This window comes from Podarcis liolepis (genome assembly GCF_965112155.1).
Source record: "Podarcis liolepis genome assembly, chromosome: 1".
Lineage (NCBI taxonomy): Eukaryota > Metazoa > Chordata > Lepidosauria > Squamata > Lacertidae > Podarcis > Podarcis liolepis.
Genome location: NC_139554.1, coordinates 46532059 through 46548726, shown reverse-complemented (window position 1 = coordinate 46548726; position 16668 = coordinate 46532059). Strand labels below are relative to the sequence as shown.

The 16668-nt window shown below is 41.8% G+C and overlaps 1 protein-coding gene across 8 annotated transcripts in view; it reads left to right on the top strand.

Annotated features, from left to right (window-relative positions):
* Window positions 1-224: 224 nt before the first annotated feature.
* SIPA1L1 (signal induced proliferation associated 1 like 1) overlaps window positions 225-16668 on the top strand; it is a 150734-nt gene continuing 134290 nt past the window's right edge. For 3 of the 8 annotated variants that reach the window (XM_083505738.1, XM_083505740.1, XM_083505736.1), the window contains exon 1: window positions 226-350. The gene's annotated coding sequence lies outside the window, so the exon portion shown is untranslated. Of the gene's footprint in view, window positions 351-1266; window positions 1445-16668 lie in introns of those variants that run through there. The other 5 variants (XM_083505743.1, XM_083505742.1, XM_083505739.1 and 2 more) reach the window with 4 other exon arrangements.

The following is a 16668-nucleotide window of genomic DNA, read 5'->3' as shown; positions in this document are numbered from 1 at the left end:
GCAAGGGCGCGGAGCGTGCCTCGACTTTCAGAGCCGCTGCGGAGGACAGGCTACCGCAGCGACAACACCCTCCGGAGCCGAGCCCCTTTCCCCCTTTCCTTTGCCTGCGCTCGCAAGGCTTCGCGGTCCACCGCTAGGCCCGGCGCTTGGCAGTTGCCATAGTAACTGCCGCGGCTGCTCGGGTCCCCCTCTTTGGCGCGGCGCGCGGCGATGGCCGCAGCCACGCGGCTTCTCGCGAGAGTTGGACTGCTAAGCAGGCGGAGCGAGGCAAGCTTGCTGGGTGAGCTCATCCCGGGCGCTGGAGAGGGAGCGAGCAGCGGCTCACGCAGAAGCAGCAGCAACTTTGTTGGGTGAGTTCTGGGGAGGGAAGCAGGGAGGCAGGTAGCTGAGCGGGGCTGGGCTGGGCAGCGGGGGGGGGGGTACGGCTTCAGACCCCCCTCTTTCCCCCCACCCCACCTTCCTCTGCTGCCCCCGAGTGCGGCTGAACCTGACGAGACACGCGCGCGCGCACACACAAATATGCATTCACACATACATATTTCCAGTCTCCTCCGCATACTGACGGAGCAACGGCGACACACAAACCAGGACCCCCCCCGTCCTCCAACCCAAGTCCCCCCCCCACCAAATGACTCTGGTAGTCGCAGCGGGAGGGACCTGTAAACCTGAATGAAACGGGTGGAGGCAACACGCCCCCTCGTTCCCCGCTCTAATCCCACTTCTCCGAAAACCCCTGCTCCTAAAGCGCCTTTCCCCTTCCCTTCCCCCTTCCCTTTGACTCCCTAGACCTTGAGTTTTCTGTGCTATTGATTCCCACCCCGCACCTTGGCAAAGTCCTGCTGCTGCATGATGGTCGCCCCCTCTGTCCCCCAATTCATTAAACCGGGAGCCTCTCCTCCCCACCCCACTTCGATTCATTGGAGAGAGAAAGACTCTCTTTTCAGCGCCCCCTGCCCAAATATTTCCTATATCCCCGAGAAATGAGCTGCACGGAAAGTCTGCGAGCTTCGCCTGCAACTGACCAGCGAGATTCGGAGCCGACTTGCTCACCCTGCCCCCAGTTTAAACAAGGGGGAAAAAAGAAGCAGCGGTATTCACTTGGCTTTCCTTCTCTCTCTACCCCCCCCCCCGCCCCGCCTTCTGGTACTCATTGGATTCATCTCTTTTCCACCTCCCCCCCCCTCCAAAAAAAAAGAGAGTGCGGGAGGGAGAAGAGGACTCGTATTTCTCCCCAAACCTCTTGACCAAGTTGATTATTTTTCCTGTGGGTAGAACCGACAGGCGGTTGCTGTGGAAAGGTTTTCTTCCTCTGTGTTCCCCATCCTTTTTTTGAGTGGTTGGGGGAATGGGTCAAAAGAGTCAGCAGTTTTAGTTGTCAGCTTTGCTGTAGTTATTTTCTTCTGAACCAGTTTGGACACTGTGATAATTATTAGCTAATTCAAAGGTAATGCCGTTGGGGATAATCTGAATGTTTATAGTGTGGGAAAGGGAGTGGAAGAATGAAAGGTAGTTTCTTTCCCGGTAGTTCAGATAAGTGAATAGGGAATGCTTTAAAACTGGATCTTGTAGAACAGGTAGCTTTGAACAGGTTTGTTTTTAAAATAAAAATAGGCACACTTTTCCATTGTCTCCTGAGGCATCTGGTTGCCAACAAAATGGATTATAAGTGAAGTAAAACTACATTTATTTTATGTTCTAAATGCTATATTTTTAGTAACAGTTCTGCCACATGGTATGGTTTTAAAATTAATGTATGCATATCTATTGGATAATCATGGATTATGTTTATTGCTGAGGAGTGCACTTGTCTGCATTTGGGGGGGGGGGAATAGAACAGAAAATGCTTTTAGTAGGAAATTCTCCTTGTCTAACCTTGACTGCTGCTGTTCATTTTTTTCTGCTACAAATCCAGACTTTTTTCTGAATTCATTTTGTCCAGGATGATTTAAAAATCTGACTACTGATTCTTGGGTTTTTGGTGATTCTGCTAAGTGTGGGTCCTTGCAGTGTTACGATTTTCCTTTAGAGGTGTCAGGTTTCATTAGATTCCCAGTTTGTCTGTCTGGATGAATGAAGATTGGTCCTTCCTCTTTAAATTTTGCCTTTCATGATGAAACTGACCTGGAACCTCCTCTTTTCCACTGCTGTGCACATTGCATGCGGTGCATGTTCACTTTTATGGATTTAAATTGTAAACAAGCTTCATAAAGGATTTTCTTTTGGTGCTTCTTGTTGGTTGTGCAGTAGGTGTCTCCAATTTCATATAGAGTTGGGAGTATAGCAGTTTATTTTTGAGCAGTGCAGTTCAACAGTACAGCTCCTTGTTCTGCCTTGTTCCACTTAAGTGGAATCCTAAGTTTCTGACAATAGTATTTATTGCAAAAGGTTTTCATTGCATTTATATTTCACTACCTCTATTTCCTAAGTTGGCCTTCTGGCTAACTGTCCAGAGGTTAACCAGGTCCAACTTTACTATATTTTTTAAGTATTTTGAAGAAATGAGTACAGTGATGGTCAACCAGCAAGAGCCTTGTGCACACACTATTCTGCTTGAGGAGTCCGTCTTTTTCCTCTGCATAGTAAATGATCACCTGTTGGGGGAAGGAAGCAGTTGAAGAATATGCAGGAATCACTTTTCCTGATCATTTGTTTGTTGTGTACACGGTGTATGAGCACTTATACATTTGTATGTGTGTTAAATATTGGTTGCCTGCAACCAGCAGCCTTAGGTTTTCAGTTACTCATCAAATTGTGCTTGCCTGAACATGTCTGTTCTTATACCCAATTGTGTTTTGCTGTGTTTATAGTTTGCCTTCTTGTTTTAACCAGTTTTTGCATAATGCAGTATAATGCCATTTAGATAGTATTCAAATTTTTGTTAAAGCATCTTGTCTCTTATGCTGCCTTTGAGAGTAAACTCCTTCAAGTCATCTTACAATAGAGGTATCAATTATATATGCAGTTGGGTTTACTTTGGGTCAGTTTACCTAAGCGGCTGAACAAAGTACTAAGTAGGTAATAGCTGTATCTTTTGTTTGAAATGTTGGTGATATTGGTGGTTCAATGAATTTTACTTCTGTGGTGGTGTTAGGTTTGAGCTTGGTATGTAGCATAGCTGTCAACTTTTCCCTTTTCTTGTGAGGAATCCTATTCGGAATAAGGGAATTTCCCTTAAAAGAAGAGAAACGTTGACAGCTGTGGTATGTAGACATTTGTACTAGCAGTTGTAGATTTGAATTTGGATTAAAGAAATATAGTATGAATTGAAATAGCATGTGGCACTTCTTCTGTTATCCCAGCCCTGTACACAGCTCTGCATATGTGGAAATATACTTTTTTTGACAATTTCAAGCCTACCCTCCCAACTTGGATTCAGAGCTCTGGGAAAGAGCAGGGTTGCATAATCTCTTACATAGGCCCCAGAGTGGATTGGTGAACCTGTGGCCCTCTATATACTGTTGGGACTGCAACTCCCATCAACCCCAGACAGCATGGCAGATTGTCAGAGATTATGTAAATTTTAGTGTGAAAACATGTGGAGGGCTACAGGTTCCCATCCCTTCCCTAGATAGAATATAGTTGAGTATGACTGGACCTCCCACGTAATGGTCAAATGTATTATAGTGAAATACTAGAACATTTATTTAAAATGTTTTGTTAAAACCAAGACAGTTACTTAAAAACAACAACCCCACTTTCAAACAGTTTATGAACCTACTTTGTAGCTGATGTATACCACTAATATCTTAACTAGATTGTATCAAGTATAACTATTATTTTTATTTTGAAACATGTTGGATCTTATCTTTATTTATTCTCTTCTTACTATGCCTTATTATTGTGTATGTTCAACTAGGGTTTCATTTTTTTTGTACAGTACATGGTGAAGGACAAGTTGTAAAGCTGGAAGACAGCCATTGTTTTAGACAACCTACAAACTCTGAAAGAGGGAGAGAGAGGATTGTGTCCCCCTTGAATTTCTTTTGTATCCATCCTCATTTATACAACCATAGTATGTCTCTTCAATGAGAGAAAGGGGCACAGATTTCTCCATAGCAATAGTATAGGCTTTACACCAAGGGACTTGCTGCTTAATATTCACTGCTTACAGGACATTCAGGATACCCCACTGAGATGCAGAAAAAGCTCCAGTGTTGCTTTAAAAAATGTAAATCCTGCAGGTTGATCACTTGTCTAACAACTATTTTTTTACCACCACCTCTAAACTATTTCTAGTGAAAGTTGGGATTACTTTTGGTATGTCAGCAAAGTACTTTTTGAGTGTTATTTAGCTATTGCACCATGCCCCTGTTTATAGAAGCATCTATCACTTGACTCCAAGTATATACTTGGATGTACTGAATTTTTCAAATATATAACAGGTGATTCATACCTTGGGTTTTCCCCCTATTAACATCATTTCAGAAGTTTTATTTTTAATTCTTCAGAAATTTGGTATATAGTTTTGTAGTGTTTTTGTAAATGTGTGTGTATGCTGGATTTCTTTTGATATCATGCTACTGTCAACTAGGGGGAAATGCCATGCTCCTTTGTATCTTAGGTAGGGGGAGATTCTATCACAGGGTTTGTTGGCTAATTTTCTATATTGATAGTCCAGTCTGTCATTTTTAAATCAGTTGAATTAATTCAATTTGAAAGGATCCTGAATGTGATGTTCCATGGCTCTTGGTAGATCTGGATATATTTTTTATTTTAAGAAGGGTAATTGTGTGTTAAATATCAGATGAAAATGTGCTGGATTGTTCTTAGTTTCATGTTTCCAGGGAGATATGACTCAGTGACTTTGCTTCCCAAGAATCTCTGTTAACGTAAGATTCCCCAGTTGATACATATTTATAAATTGTTGGCTTCATTTTGATTCTCATTTGAGATAGAAAGCTGCTTTTTAAAAAGTAACTCCTTAGTGAATTGGACACCAGCAAGTGATAAAAAATAAACTTGGTGATGATTGTTCATACTGTTAATTAATTATTTCAATAGCTATTTATTGGTACTAAATATGGGATCTTCTAGGTTGCTCTTCTGATTTTAGTTCTCTACAATTGCATCATGGAATTAACTTTCTTCACTATTGTTGGTACTCATTAGTGTGTGTTTTTTGTAAATATTTTTTTATTAATTTTCACAGATATTAAACAATAAAATAAAGATACAAAAATCAAACCACAATCTAACATTTGAACTTCTAATAAGGAATCCTACTATTTTACAAACTTTCTTTTGAGGTTCTTTAAACCTCAAGACTTCCTTCCACCCCCTTCTACTGATTCTTTACATCTCCTCTGCATTTTGTTATCATTTTTATCCAATTGTTACTCCTTAACATTTTCTAGTTCCTTACTGCTTACAAGTACTCATTAGTTTGTGATAGCAAAGGTTTATGTAATGGTGAATCTTCTAAACATCTCGTGTAACCCTGGAACTTCCCAGATCACCTATTCAGGGTTACGTCCCTGGAATTAGATGGTGGAAAAGAAAGATAGAGCTGTGTTTCATCCACATATTAATGCTACCTCTGCTCAAACTGTCAGTTGATTTCTCTCTGTGGTTTTATATACCTGTTGAAAAGCATGAGAACAAAGACAGAACTTTAGGGCTAGATGTCCAATTAACCCTAAATATCAATGGCCAAGGGATGGAACAAAAGTCTCCCAGCACCATATTCTGGGTTTTTAACCCCAGAAAGGGACCGTAGCCATTATAACACCGTGCCTCCAAGTCTCATCCTAGAGAGTCGCACCAGAAAGGCTATTATGGTCAATGGCATCAGAAGCTGTAAAAGGTCCAGAAGAATCAGTAGACTCACCCTCCCTCAGTCAAATTTCATGGCATAAGTTATCTAATCCAAAATTCATTGGTTCAGGTTATAGCGGGGGGGGAGGGGGGAGAGATTGAGCAAACAGATTCTAACAAACAAGCTAAAATAATAGAAAAACCATACTAAAACACATGGAGAAGAACACATGAAATATAAAACATACATGCACACGTGGCATGTATCTCAGGTTGCAAGGCTTTCCTGAGTTGGAAAACTATTACTGCAAATTTAGCTGTATTCAACATGACAGGCAGTTGGTGTGAAGGCATTTTGATTCCTGCACAAATGCTGGGGAAAATGTGCTTTGGTTTCCATTTCAAAACAAGTTTTTCTTTAAGTGAAGATTTGATTTAATCCCCATGCTACCTGGAAATATATGTATATGCAATGATCTTGTTGAGAAATCTAATTCTACCCACCAAACTATAATAAAAGTGGGCCACAACCATTAAGAAGGCCAAGTGTTTGAAACAGTTTTTAATACACTTCTCTATTAAAGAGAACTCCTCCTCTCACTAAGAACCTAACTCTACAAACCTGACTAGGCTACTTCTAAGGTTTGATGAGGCTAATTATCCTTCTTCCACTCATCTTAAAAGTCCTTAATGATATTAAGAATAATGAAGAGAGTTGTAGATTGAAACATGTTTGGATCTGATATTTTTCTATTAATGCTTGATATCCAGTTCTTGAAAAATGTTCTCATCACTTAACTGTCATCACTGACAGTGTACCGCTTTAATTTCTGATTAATATAAATGATAGTTGTATGACTGTAGCTGGATGGGAGAACCCATGCTTTACATGCAAAAGATCCCCGGTTCAGTCACTGGGATCTCCACTTAAGTCTGGGATTTATTCTTCTGATCTGAAACTCTAGAGAGCAGTTGCTCATCATTATGATAATACTACAGTGATACCTCGGGTTAAGTACTTAATTCGTTCTAGAGGTCCGTTCTTAACATGAAGCTGTTCTTAACCTGAAGGCACCACTTTAGCTAATGGGGCCACCTGCTGCTGCCACGCTGCTGGAGCACAATTTCTGTTCTCATCCTGAAGCAAAGTTCTTAACCTGAGGTGCTATTTCTGGGTTAGGGGAGTCTGTAACCTGAAGCATCTGTTACCCGAGGTACCACCTTATAATCAAGCAAGATGGACAAATGTTCTGACTTGGTATAAGGCAGTTTCCTGTTTTCCCATTTGGTAATTTGTCAGTTGGAGAATAATGAACACATTCTTGTTCGTCCTTCTATTTATGTTCAGTACCTGTTGTCTGTGACTTTAAACCAGGGGTCAGCAAACTTTTTCAGCAGGGGGCCGGTCCACTGTCCCTCAGACCTTGTGGGGGGCCGGACTATATTTTTGGGGGAGGGGGGATAATGAATTCCTATGCCTCACAAATAACCCAGAGATTCATTTTCAATAAAAGCACACATTCTGCTCATGTAAAAACACCAGGCAGGAATAACCCAGACATGCATTTTAAATAAAAGGACATATTCTACTCATGTAAAAACATGCTGATTCCCGAACTGTCTGTGGGCTGGATCCGGCCTCTGGGCCTTAGTTTGCCTACCCATGGCTTAGAGGTTTATTTGCATAGGCTCCCCTCGGAGCTGCAGTATTCCATGATCAGGGTTCTGGTTTTTGGAGAAGCTCATAGCTGTACAGACTTTCCATCTGCAGAGGTCCACACATAACATGTAGATGTCAGGATAGGGCCAGGAAAGGCCATTTTGCCTTATTGGTGGGGCCTCACTCCCTATGAGGACCCCTCCATGTCTTCTAAAATTTGAAAGGGACATGCTATATTTGTGCTAGCAGAATTCTTGATAAGTGCTGAGAAACGGGTTTGGAAGTACAGTGGTACCTTGGGTTACATACACTTCAGGTTACATACGCTTCAGGTTACATACGCTTCAGGTTACATACGCTTCAGGTTACATTCTCCGCTAACCCAGAAATATTACCTCAGGTTAAGAACTTTGCTTCAGGATGAGAACAGATATTGTGCTCTGGTGGCGTGGCAGCAGCAGGAGGCCCCATTAGCTAAAGTGGTGCTTCAGGTTAAGAACAGTTTCAGGTTAAGAACAGACCTCCGGAACGAATTAAGTACTTAACCCGAGGTACCAGTGTAAAAGCTTAATGCTTTTTCAGCTAAGGATTTTCTGGTTGGCTCTTTCTGCTATCCATTTTCTGCCAGCTGTATCCTTTATATATGCCTACCCAGACACACTGTGCCCCAGAACCCCACTACCCACTTGCTAATCCATGACCTTTCCCCTTGTCTTCTATAATGTAAAAGTGGTAATAGTTACCTTAACAGAGCAATTGTATGTGTAGATTGGTCAATGGTTTTCAAAATCTGCAATTTTATGTTCTTTTTACATATTCTTTTGTTCCTATGCAGTTGTGTAGGGGGTAGAAGGCTCTAAGTCAGTGGTGTCCAAACTTTTTTCAAAGAGGGCCAGATTTGATGAAGTGAAGGGCCGACCAAAGTTTATGTTTTGGAGATTTTTTTTAGGATTTTACCCCAGGAAATAAACTGACCGGCGGGCCGCATTAAGCCCCCAAAACGGACTTTGGATGTGCCTGCTCTAAGTCTAAGTGTTTCATAATCTGCTAAAAAATGATATAAGGAATATAAAATTAATTAAAATAAAACATTTTTTGTTTTCCATTTTCAAATGTAGGCAAAACTGATAAAAAGCTTAGAGAGGGATTTCCCCCCTGTAGTTTAACCACCAAAAATGCTTATCTGTGCTGCTATTGCTCAGTAATTGTGAATTGATGGCATTGTTAAGGGGCGTTGCAGAGAGGGTGCACATGGGAATGGTGCCAATATTTAAAGAATGTAGGGCCAGATTTTTTACTCCAAAACTAGTTTGGACCAGGAACATCAGTGCTGTTTTAAGCACCCATGCTTGGTGGGAGTCCGATGGCTGTGATCTGTCTTATTTTGAGTCTCGAAGGCAACTTTCTCAACCTAGGGCCCTCTGGATGATTTGCACTACAACTGCTGTTAGCCCCAGGGAGCATGGCAAGGAATGACAGGAGGGCACCAGGTTGGGGGAAGCTTCTCTAAGGTGTGAGCGCTTTCTCCTCCCAGTAGACAAGCCTTGTGGGTCTGAAGGCATGGAACTTGTTTGGTCCAAGGGTAGGTGGAAGGCTTGCATATTTGCCAGTATTGTGCGATGTTTTCCAAGTGTACCTGGAGTAGCAAGATGATGACGACTGTTTTACCAAACAATGAGCTGTCTGGGCAATAGCTGCCTGAGCAGCAAGCCACTATCAATAGATCTTCTTTTTAGTGATGCAGAACTCTAATTTTGTTTTCTTTTAAAGAGTAAGCCATCGATGCAGCAGTGCTCTCACCTCTGCCATTACTACTGGGAAGTTTTTAGTACTGGTGAAGTGGATTGTGTTGATGTAAGTGTGCATCCTAAGGGATTTAGACCTTTCTTTAAAGGGATTCCTGGCAGTTACAATTATAATTTTCATTCTAGGTTGCCTTGGCTGTTGGAAAGATTGACTTTTTGGCTTATCTGCACCTCTGTGGTGTTTTATTGGAGAAAGAGCAGATTTTGTGATGCAGTGCGCACTGTTTCAACAATATTTTACAGGTGGTAGCACATAATAGCAGCTCTTGGCTGTGCTTTCGTACGTGGGTGTTTCATGCCTGTTCTTGCAGTTAAGGGCTATAATATTAAACACAAACAAGGCTTGTTTTTGTATGCATTCTGTGATGTAAGACATGCATTGGAATTGGTTGGTGCACCTGTGTGGGTCTGTTGATGATAAAAGGTGCGTAACAATTTTGCTGCTGAGGCTTTTAAAAAAAATGTGCTAAGAAATTGACATTGATTAAAATAACAACTTATATTTAATCTATCCCATTGCTTACAATCATTGTTAATGGTTGAAGATATTACTATATATTCCATCACGGTGTTCCGTTGCCCCAGAAGTGGTTTGGCCATGCTGGCTACATGACCCGGAATGCCGCCTGTGGACAAATGCTGGCTCCATCGGCCTGAAAGTGAGATGAGCACTGCAACCCCATCCAGGGGTCCTTTACTTTTATTACCATATGAAATGAGCCCTAATTGGACAAAACAAAGTAAATTACATGGGATATCATAGAAAGGGTAAAAAAAAAAAGTTGAATGCTTACTAATAGTATTTACACATTCCTTTCTACTGATGTCACATTCCATGTTTCGCTAGAAGCATTGGGGGAGGGGAATGGTACATTTGTGTCTCTATACCAGCCTTTCTCAACCTGTGGGTCCCCAGATGTTGTTGAACTGCAACTCCCATCACCCCTAGCTAGCAAGGCCAGAGCTCAGGGATGATGGGAGTTGTAGTCCAACAACATCTGGGGACCCACAGGTTGAGAACCGCTGCTCTATATGAAGGGAGTACCGCTCTAATGAAGCTCATTGCAATTCTTATATAAGTGTGAGCTCTTCCCCCAGCAGTCAAATACTGGCATTGTGGTATCCCAGTACAGCAGGGGAGAGGGAATCTGTGGTCCTCCAGATGTCATACCCCAGCTCCCATCAGCTCCAGCTAGCATGTCCAATGGCCAGGCATGATGGGAATTGTGGTTCAGCATCTGAAAGACCGCAGGTTCCATACCCCTGCAATGGAGCATTTCTTCCCTTCTACTTTCCAGTATTATGCCATAGTAGTTTGTTCAACAGACATACCCAACTGACCCTTGGAAATGAGGCCCTTGTTTTATCTATTTGTCACTGTGTTAACTGATGTGCAGAATTCCTTGCCAAAGGGCATCAGTGTAGTCTGTGACATGAACTGAATAGATTCTGTTCCCTTGATGATGCTACAACATTAATGCATTGCTTTGCTACCAGAGCTGTAGTAATAAGCTAGCATATGATTTATATGATTGTTGGGTGACTAAAACTTGCTGATACATGCAAGTTATTCTGCACCAGTACAAACTTTTTCAAGTTATAAAGGTATAATTCACAGTGTTCATAATAACCTGTTGCCCAGAACCCGAGCTCAGTGTAAAACACACGTCTCACACGAAAGAAATACAGGTTAAAAAGCCCATAGAATGCTACATGAAAACTCAGTTTGCATATTACCTTAAACCATAGTTAAAATAAACTATGGTTTAATGTGAAACGGCTGCTGAAATCCTGGGCACTTGGCTCCTTATCTGCTCGTGCTTCTGTTGCAGCTGTGTTGTCTGTTCTTTCCAAACAAACCATGAACAGAAGACAAGGTTCATCTTCACTTATTTCTTGTGAGTTTATCTGGGAGAAATAAACACGACAAGTCAGACTATTGTTCTTTCCCTGGGAGTGTGGGAAGTTTAGGGGGAAAGTGAAGTGCCTTGGCTTTCAGCAGTGTGCATCAGCATGTTGCTCATTCACATTAAACTGTAGCTTATTTTAATTGTGGTTTAATGTCCCATGCAAATTGCCAGTTTGTATATCCCCCTACTCCTTGATGACTTGGCAGAAATTACACAATCACTGCATTCTTTTACCCATGTATTTTAAACTCGATGAAACCTACTTCTGAGTAGATATTATTATTATTTTTTTAATTTCATAAAATTTATATACCACTTGATTGTAGAAAAAACCTCAAAGCAGTTTACAATATGAATATGATCGTGCTGTAAAATATCAAGCCACAGATTGGATGAAATTTAGCTATTTTTTGTGAAAAGCTTTATATCCTTGTGTAAAGGCACATAACCTTCATAATGCACTATTTAGAAAAAAGTTACCGCAGCTCAGTGCATGTATACTGGCATAGCTTAATGTCGGGTACAGAGGAGCTCCTGTACTATATTGGAGACACAAAAATCGTGGGGCTAATTTCCTGGGGATTAAGTTGAACTGAATTGTTAAGTGTTGGGCTTTTCATTAATTCTGGAGAGTCAGCCTGTACAACACTTTTACTTCATTAATAAATTGGAATGAAAACACTTTAAAAATTAGTCCAGTATTGATGATGTCGTTTTATGAATTATTTCCAGCAATACAAATTATTTCCAGCATGTATTGGGAATGCTACTACCAATCTGTATCCGCATCTTTATGTTCAATGAGGGTTGTATTAAATACTGTGAGATGAGTAGTTGCATCCAGTTAGCTTGCAAATCTCCTCCTGATTACTTGTTTTTGATAAATGGTGAGATTAGAGCCAGCTGGGGGCCTATTGTACATAAATACTTCCTCAATTTGTTGCAGTTTAAATGTCATTAGCATAACATTAGTAAAAACTCATTCAGAAAGGATTTTGTGAGAACTGCTCTGTTCTAGATATTGACCATTGGTGTCTTATGGAAGTCATGTCTTACTGTTATCATTATCTCCCTATATTCTTACCCAGTTTGATACTGCAAGTGCTGTTGCTTTACTTGCTTATGTAGCCAGAACAACAGTAGCTACACAGAAGGAGGTATCATTAGGCTTGGAGTATCTTGAGATTTGCAAAAGTACCAAAACACTTTTGGCATATTTTCCTCCCCATCACTTTTTTTTAAAAAAAAAAAAACCAGTCCTTGGAGTGCTCAGCATGTTCAGTGGGCAGAGAATGTTGATGTGTGTGTGTGTGTGTGTGTGTGTGTGTGTGTGAGAGAGAGAGAGAGAGAGAGAGAGAGAGAGAGAGAGAAACCTAGACCTGGAAGGGTGGGATTTGACACTAGTACCAGCATTTTGTAGATTCTTGGAGAGAGGGTGAAGGCAGTGATGACTATGCAGGGCTTTGCATTGGATGAAGGACTTAGGTATTAGCAAAAATCTGTTTTAAGATGGACTGGGCATTCAAATTCTCTTTCCCTCTGGACTTGTACTAATCTCCCTGTGGAACTGTGGAAATGAGTGTAGACTGGAATTCATCACCCTGGACATGGTTTATTTTTCCATTTTCTGTTTGTTCATTATTACGTTTCCAAGCACAATTCAAAGTGTTGGTGCTGACCTTTAAAGCCCTAAACGGCCTCGGTCCAGTATACCTGAAGGAGCGTCTCCACCCCCATCATTCTGCCCGGACGCTGAGGTCCAGCGCCAAGGGTCTTCTGGCGGTTCCCTCATTGCGAGAAGCAAAGCTACAGGGAACCAGGCAGAGGGCCTTCTCAGTAGTGGCACCCGCCCTGTGGAACGCCCTTCCAGCAGGAAGTGATAAACAACTACCTGACATTCAGAAGACATCTTAAGGTAGCCCTGTTCAGGGAAGTTTTTAATGTGTGATATTTTAGTGTATTTTTGGTTTCTATGGAAAGGCCCAGCCTGGGAGGCCCAGCCAGATGGGCGGGATATAAATAATAAATTATTATTGTTGTTGTTGTTGTTGCAGAAAATAAGTAATATATTGTTTGGGGGGGGGTGAGAAGGTGTGGGACTGGAGGTCCCTAAAGAGGAGCATCTCATGTTGCAACAATTTGTTCCAGGTATCACTTGTTCCTTTGTATTACTAAAGGGCAAGTTGCAGGACAGCATCAGCAGTGTACTTGCAGAACTCCAAGTGAATGTTGGCATTGATTCCCACAGCACCACTTAAAAAGAAGTGAATAATTAAACGTGTCGTAATAATAAATAGTTCACCTTTCATTTTGCCTAGCAGTGGTGTAATGCAGATGTGTGCTCTACCCTATTGCAGCATTGTATGCACACTGCCAGGCCTGTCTTAGGTTGTATTTGCAAGCAGAGTCTTGTGCTGAACTTCATGTCCAAGACAGCAGGGCACCTGCCTTGCCAAGACTCATTAAGAACCTCACTGAGGGGGCAGATTTATGACTTCAAGGGTAGCATTTTCCCTCTGCTAATTTCAGGCATATGTTTTTAGAAGTCATTTGTGTGTTTGGATTCTGCTTTTGTGTTTAAGTAGCACATGGGTAGGCAAACTAAGGCCTGGATCCGGCCCAATCGCCTTCTAAATCCGGCCCGCGGACGGTCCAGGAATCAGCATGTATTTACATGAGTAGAATGTGTCCTTTTATTTAAAATGCATCTCTGGGTTATTTGTGGGGCCTGCCTGGTGTTTTTACATGAGCAGAATGTGTGCTTTTATTTAAAATGCATGTCTGGGTTATTTGTGGGGCATAGGAATTCGTTCATTTCCCCCCCTTCAAAATATAGTCCTGCCCCACACAAAGTCTGAGGGACAGTGGACCGACCCCCTGCTGAAAAAGTTTGCTGACCCCTGAAGTAGCATCTTAAAGATTGTTGCAACAGATGTAACTTCCAAGTCACTAGCTTCCCTAATCCCCAGACTTCAGTCTAACAGAATCTTCTCAGGTTTGGACTTCTGTCAGGTTGGCACAGGGCTGCATATGAATAGTGGAGCTTATCTGGTGAAACCAGAGCAGCACACAGAAACGTCGTTTACCTTTCCGCCAGAGCAGTACCTATTTATCTACTTGCACTTTGACATGCTTTCAAACTGCTAGGTTGGCAGGAGCTGGGACCGAACAACAGGAGCACACCCTGTCGCAAGGATTCGAACCGTCGAACTTCTGATTGGCAAGCCCAGAGGCTCAGTGGTTTAGACCACAGTGCCACCCCCGTCCCAGCAATGTATCCTACTTGCCTGTAAAATAATGTTCCCATTAGTGACACATAAAAGTGGGGAAAATATTTGGTTCACAAGTAGTTAAAACAGTGAAAGGTGGGCTGCTCCACAACCATGCCACATTGCAATTGGTTCCCTGTTTCTCTGGTTTCTGGAGTCATTTCCAAGAATTATTTGAGAGAGTTCAGAATGACAAGGCTCAGTGAAGTACAGTGGAACCTTGGTTGTTGAATGCTTCGGAAGCCGAACAATTCGAAACCCGAACGCCGACAACCTGGAAGTGAATGCTTCCGTTTTTGAACATGCCTCGGAAGTTGAACGGCTTCCGAGACGCTTTTCTCCATTTTTAAAAAGTAATTTGCCAACTGGAAACTGCCTCAGTTGCATAGCTGTCAACCTTTCCTTTTTTTTGCGGGAAATTCCCTTATTCCAGCGCCATTTCCCACTGCTTCCCGCTGCTATCCCAGATTGTTAGATATCCCATAGACTGGCCCCAGGAAAGGTGAGGCTGCTGATCCCTTATTTTCGAAGCTGCTGATCCCTTATTTTCAAATCTGAAAGTTGACAGCTATGCTCAGTTGTCGAACGTTTCGGAAGTCGAACTGTCTTCTGGAACGGATTACGTCCAACAACCAAGGTTCCACTGTACCCCTTCAGCCTGGGTTTCTCCAGCCCTTCCCCCCCCAAACCTACCATTACTAATGGTGTCAGGAAGGTGGGGTAGAGGATTTCAGCAGTGCCAGAGATACTATATTTTTAAAGGCCTGGATGCTAGAGGGGATTTCCATTGTTGCTGGGGAGCCTGGAAAATAAGAGTTCTCAATATCCTCTTTGTTGCGGGAATGGGAGGCATTGGTGACGCAGCCTCTCATATTCCCTGGTAGTAATGGATTCTCTTGATGGGCACCTGGGTCTCAAAGATTACCTCTACTGGTAAAATTAGCATTTCTACAACATATCAATATTCCCTGCCATTGGCCTTTCCTTTTTCTGCAATGACACTTTTTGAGAAAGGGGAGAGACAGGTGTCAGGAAGGACTTGTTGATGCTGGGGTGAGCCTGTTATGAGCCATTTTTGAAACTGGACAGGATTTGGGCCCTGCCCATGAAGGGTAGTTTTCTGATCTGGGGTAATTCATTTCTGATTTATCACTCTCACTGCTTAACATATGTGCTCTTCAGGCACTACTGGTTTATATACTGTCAGAACTGTACCATGTGCTGCAGAAGCAATCCTGGTGTTATTGTGGTGTGTATTTTATTGGTGATTCTTCTGGACTGCAAGGAAATACAAAAATAATATCATATCATATACTGCACTTATACTGCCTTTTTTATTTATATAAACTAGGGTTTGCAATTTGATTCTGGCAGGCACATGCAGGCCTTACTTTGTCTCCTTGTAGAGCTTTGTATAGCTACTTCTTTAGTTATAGAATAAGAGTAGCAGGTAGTCCCTTGCATGGTTGGAACATAAACAAAACAGGAAGCAATGAAGAAGTTTTATTCATTTGTGTTTGGAAGTTCTTATGGTGCGTCTCATGGAGGATGTCCAAAAGAAGGTTTGATCATCTAGTGGATAGATGTGTTATATTTTGTGCATCAATATTTATATTGCTGTAATTGCACATAAAGCTTTTATTTGTTTGACACTTTCTGCTATTGATTTTGTTAGAACAGTTGGAGCAGTGCAAATTAGTTTACTACTGTAAACACTCCAGTTGTGTTCAGAGCACATTCATTATTCATATCCTACTCAAACGTTCCTCTTATTTACTGTGATAGGCTGCCAACTTTCAAAAGTTTGAGACGTGTACATTTGTGACTTGGTCCTCTGGCTTCTCACATATATTCTATTGTCTTTGAATCCAAGTTCTCAGACTGTTTCTTTTCAGACTAACACTTTAAAAATATTTTCCACCCAGCTCTAAAAAAGTTACTGATGAAGAAATGTGGCCTTTGGGCTGAAAATGTTTCCCCACCCTGGGTTAGAGATTATGGCTTGCTTTTGTTGAAGACCTGGATTCAAGAGTTCCTAAATGTTGGCTGGTCTTTGTAATCAGCCAAAATTTTACTTGCCAGGACTTTGTCCCAGAATGGTGAGATCTTGTCTCTGCACTGTGGAGGCACTTGTCTGTGATCAGTATGATGTCAAAGTTAATATATCCCTTCCAAGCCATAAGCAGAATGTTTGGGACCTTCTGTGCCACCCTATGCTTGGAAGCACACTGAGGAACACTATTATAATCTGCTAAGCTTGGAGTTGAGGA